The following is a 5,635-nucleotide window of genomic DNA, read 5'->3' as shown; positions in this document are numbered from 1 at the left end:
TAATATTAATAAACCACTCATTATGCATTTATCTATGTTTCCAGAATTTGGTGTCCACCCTGGAGATACTTTGGGGGATGTATCTTTTCCAAAACTTATTTCAGCCTCAATCCTCCCATCTTCTCTGAGAAATACTCCTGGTCCTTGTAGGTGGGCTCCAGGAGACTCTGCCTGTGTGATGCGAGCTCGCTGGCCTCAGATGACTGAACAAGAGGTGAGCACTTGAGTCAAGCAGGGCCGATCACATTCTCTCCCAGAAGTAGGAATGGAGAGCCAGCCAGCCAGTCTCTGCTAATGACTGGAACAGTCACAGAAACATTCATTAGCTGTGGTTCAGTCATATTTGGCCTTATGGGAACAGAATCAGAGGAAGCTGGACCCTAACGTTAGAGAACAAATATCTCTCTCTCCCTCTCCCTCCCTCTCTAAAATGTGTATATATATATATATTTTGAAATGTTGCATATATGTACTAAATCCTTATAATGACTTAAGGTCAAAGATTTTTTTCTCAGTGGACTCACCATCAACAAAAAAGATTTGTCAACTACTGGGAATTTGAGAGTTTTCTAGTCCTGCTGGAACAGGAAGTTTTAAACATTTGTGAAATAGATTTTTCCTCCGTATAGGTTCATTTACAGATCCTATACCATACAATTGTGTCCTGACTCATGGAAAAGAAGACACCTCAACTTTAGCATGTTTTTCAAGCTGCACACCTGGAATGGTATCCTTCTCTCCTTTCTCAGTTCCGTGGGATGATCAGATCTCAGAACTGTGGAAAACAGACAGCTCTGCTCCAACCCTCTCTTCCTGTCTCTTCTTGATCTACAACTTACATAGAATTGCAGCTGAGAATCACTTACTGGCAGCTGTGGCCACAGATCTTCTCTCCACGTTTCAGAGAAATAACTGAGCAGGGAATTAAGAGTTGTCTCCGAGGTTTCACAAACAATACCTCTGGACCACAGCGGGTCATCACCCTGTACACGGAATGAGAACCAGAGAGCAGGATATGAAGTTTTCTCACCCCAAGGAAACCCCTGAGAGATACTCTCTTAAGGTTTATAGGAAATGCATTTCTGACCCACAGCTCACAGAATAGCTCACCATGAATTTTAATTGGCTGCAAGTCATTGCTAATTCATATCCAACTTCTGCAGAAAAAAAGTGTTATCAAAAGGAATTTAACAGGAACACTTTTTCTTCCTTCCTTCCTTCCTTCCTTCCTTCCTTCCTTCCTTCCTTCCTTCCTTCCTTCCTTTCTTTCTCTTTCTTTCTTTCTTTCTTTTTCTTTTATTTACATGAGCATGATTCTAGAGCTGCTGAAAGCCTAACAGAGGGGATGGTAAATAAACATACGGAGTTAGGGTGCATTCATTTTCAGAACTTTCTGCTTGAAGGGGAGCCTGGAAAACCGTCAGATTCACTTTGGCTTATAAATGTTTTATTCTGACAAGGGAGTTATCATCATGCTACTGCCCAAACCAGGCCAAAACTATTTTGTGATGCTGTGAGACAAGCTGAAGGGATAGGGCATAAGAGGACCTGTCACACTGAACATGTCAAATGAAACCAACACCAATGTACAGTGGGGCCTTGACTTACGAGTGTCCCGACTAATTGGTGCTCGGTCTCGGAATGAATTAAACTCTTAAGTCAAGGCCCCACTGTAACTTTAGTTTGAGGCACTGAACTCCCAGGCCACTGACCTCCTCCCTGCCTATCCTCAGCTTCAGAGGATCCATCTTCGTCCCTACCCATTCCTCTCATTTCTTTCTTTACCATCCCCACCCCCAACTTTTCTCTCTTCAAACTCATTTTCTTTCTTCCTCCTCGTTGGTGTTAAGTTTGATTGAGCAATTGAACTGATCCCCTCCCCCGGGAACTGGCTTTTCAGGCCATTTCACTATGGACATTGCCTTTGCTGAAGACCACATTTCACTTGTGGTGACCACATTCCATTCTCTCCCCTCCGGGTATGCATAAAGAAGTCTCTGCCCAGGAAAAGCCCGCCAAAGGTCCTTTAAAAGCCACTGACGCCCCTCATTGGGAGCTGGAGCCATCCAAGCTCAGCCACCTGGTGTGCTGATGATTGATCGAATAAATTCGTAATCCCTCATCACTCTGGCCTCGTGAGTTCCTCCTTCAGTGACCTAACACTTGGTATCTATTACATATACTCATTATAATATGTTTTAAAAATTTGCAGCCAACTCATCAAACATCCAATTATCTGTAATGAAATTGAGCACTCTTTTCAGGAATGTATGCTTCTTAATAGGTAATGTCAAACTGTTCATCAACACACATTCCTGGTCACCTTTGCCCTTGTTTCTTTTATTGTAGAGGCTAGAAAGAAAAATCCTCAACTTTACAGCTTCTCTCTCTCTCTCTCTTTCTTAAGGGACTTTTAAATGTTTATAGGTTTTTCTCCATAAAGGTTTTTTAGCTTCCCAACTTCTCTTGCAGCTAGTTGAAGCCTGAGGAATCTGATTGAAAACTTCTGCTGAATTTTTTCAGGTCTGACTGCAGGCGATTCCTTCCAAAGGCTTTACCTGGCAGACCTCCAAGGAGAAAGCTGTCTGCAGACACCAGACCCCTTCACAGCTGGTGTGTTGTGATCTCTAAGGGGCATTGCCATCAGGGACTCAGGGACCCCTGGCCTGCCATGCTCTTACATATAGTTGCATTCCAAGCCCAGGTGCCTCCATTGGAGGGTCTCCTCACCGGGGAACCTTGAAGACATTTTTTTCCTCTGATTCAGTATTTTTCCACTCTTAGCCCTGCTCCTTAAACTCCTCCATCCCCATGGGTCCATAAAACTGCAGGAATCTTCTGCTCAGGGCTCCCTCAAGAATAAGACAACCCAGGTCCATGCTGGTCCACCCTGTCCTCCAGGAATGTGGGAGTACAGTCCATGGGGGGAAATGAAACTGGGGGCATAGGCGCTTTCGCAGGTTAACCTCCTGCTTATACTGTTGCACTAAGTGATTTAAGGCTTCCCTGTTGCTTTCCTTTTGGCTCACTGTTGCTTGAATTAGCAGCTCCAACACCTGCCAGCTCAGCTCTCTCTCCCGGCTCACCTGAGCTCCTGACAGAGATCTGTGTAACACAACTTCAGACAATAAATCAAGGAAGAAGTCAGCTGGATGGCGTAGAAGAAAGCTTTTACTTTCCTGCTCAGGCAAGTTAGGTATTTGGGGTTGGGGGACAAATGGCATTCTCCCTTCACCTGCCTAGAATACAGCTGTGAGGTCTGTAGATGCAGCAGTCACTGTATGAATATGCGAGTGTCCTGGTGCACGGATTCATGCACACTGAAAGGAAATTAATTAGAAGAAATATTTTAATATCACTATTTGCGTCTTGCTAATGAAAAGAAAATGGGATTCTACCGAGTCTCCTATCCACCTACTGCAGGACTTCTGTGAGGATCAAATGAGATGACGCATGGGAAAATGCATCACAAACATTTGGTTAAACTGTAAAATGTTTGCACCTGGCTATAAAGCAAGTCGGGTTCCTGGGCTGGAGAAACTCCAAGGAGGCTAGTCGCTAGGGAGAGGAAGCTGGGGGTTGCTATGTGACATCATTACCTGGTGCCCACAGCGACTGTTTCGGGCTAGGATGGGCTGTCGGCTGCATTTTGCGCCATGGGGTCTTGGAGCATTGGCTGTGATTTGGTGGGGTGTCACTCTGGGGTGGTGGCAGGGCCTGTGTCCCACTTGGGGGAAGCCGAGAGTTGCTTTGTGGGTCAGGTCTGTGGTACCATTTATTTTTAAATGGTCAGTGCACGTCATGGCAGCTCCTGTGTTGAGTGTCTGCCCCCTGGTGGTCAATGCATATCATAGCTACCAGACAGTCAGATAGACACTTAACCTTTTATATCCTCTATAATAAAAGCCTAATATGCAAATCGACCAAACAGCAGAACGACCAGAACAACCAGTCTCTATGACGCGCACTGAGCACCAGGGAGCAGACACTCAATGCAGGAGTTGCCCCCTAGTGGTCAGTGTGCTCCCACAGAGGGCAGGTCCACAGCTGCTCGGCTGACCGGGATGAGCAGCTGCTCCTGCTGCAGCCATTCGGCTCACCGGGATGAGTGTGCTCCCACAGAGGGCTGATCCCCGCAGGCCACGCCCCCCACCAGTGCATGAATCCCGTGCACCAGGCCTCTAGTATATAGATAACACGAGAAGCCAAGCCCTTAAAGATGTTGAGAAGAAAGGTGGAAAGAGCCTGGGTTCTTTTTTTAAAAAATATATATTTTATTGAATTTTTACAGAGAGAAAGGGAGAGGAATAGAGAGTTAGAAACATCCATGAGAGAGAAACATCGATCAGCTGCCTCCTGCACACCCCCTACTGGAGATGTGCCTGCAACCAAGGTACATGCCCTTGACCACAATCGAACCTGGGACCCTTCTGTCCGCAGGCGGATGCTCTATCCATTGAGCCAAACCAGTTAGGGCAGAGCCTGGGTTCTTGATAACACTATTGATCCACTGCAATAGCCTTGGGATATTTCTCTCTGTACTTCCTCTTGTGGAAGAAAAATAGACTTCTTACAGTAATTTAAAAATATGTCCACAACTTCTTTGACCTCTTCCCATCAGAAGGAAAAGTCTAATTCCCCTTTCCTTAGTTATGGATTAGCTTTAGCTCATTGCTTACAACAAACAGAATACAGCAAACATGATGCCAATGCCAGGTCAGAAAAGGTAATACAGCTTCTCTCTTGTTCTTTCTCTTTCTCTTTCTTTTCCTCTCTTAATCTTTCCTCTTTCCCCCCTCCACCTCCCCTCTCAACACATGCCTCAGAGGCCCTTAGCTGACAGATAAGCTGTCCAGCTCTACTGAAGCGGCCATGCTAGAGAGACCACATTTTATTTATTTATTATTTATTTTACATGTGCATGAGCCTACAGCTGCTGAAAGTCTAACAGAGGGAATAGTAAATCAACATATGAGCCAGGGACAGATCACTGGAATGTTGAGCCCTAGGATTTGGATTACTTAGGGTTTAGCATGAATCATTCTTGGGGGACTAAGGGGAGAGTAATGAATGCTACTAATTAGCCTGCTAAGCATTCTCTGTAACTAGAGGATATTTGGTTGCAATTGGAAAGCTGAAGTAATTATCTCTTTATTATGTATGAATCTGTTTCCATGACCCACATGGGCATTTATGACTGGTTAACTCAGATAAATGGACGGCCAGGCTAATGACAGCATTATGGAGTCATGCCCTGTCACTTCCCTTTATTCTAGGGCAATAGGCTCCAGCCCTTGTAGTGCAAGGTGGCCACTGAGTCTGAAAGCCCAAATATTACTTTTTCATGTAATATTAATAAACCACTCATTATGCATTTATCTATGTTTCCAGAATTTGGTGTCCACCCTGGAGATACTTTGGGGGATGTATCTTTTCCAAAACTTATTATTTCAGCCTCAAGCCTCCCATCTTCTCTGAGAAATACTCCTGGTCCATGTAGGTGGGCTCCAGGAGAGTCTGCCTGTGTGATGCGAGCTCGCTGGCCTCAGATGACTGAACAAGAGGTGAGCACTTGACTCAAGCAGGGCTGATCACATTCTCTCCCAGAAGTAGGTATGGAGAGCCAGCCAGCCAG

This window comes from Myotis davidii, unplaced genomic scaffold (assembly GCF_000327345.1).
Source record: "Myotis davidii unplaced genomic scaffold, ASM32734v1 scaffold1832, whole genome shotgun sequence".
NCBI lineage: Eukaryota > Metazoa > Chordata > Mammalia > Chiroptera > Vespertilionidae > Myotis > Myotis davidii.
The sequence above is the reverse complement of the archived record's forward strand: the minus strand, read 5'-3'. Positions refer to the sequence as shown.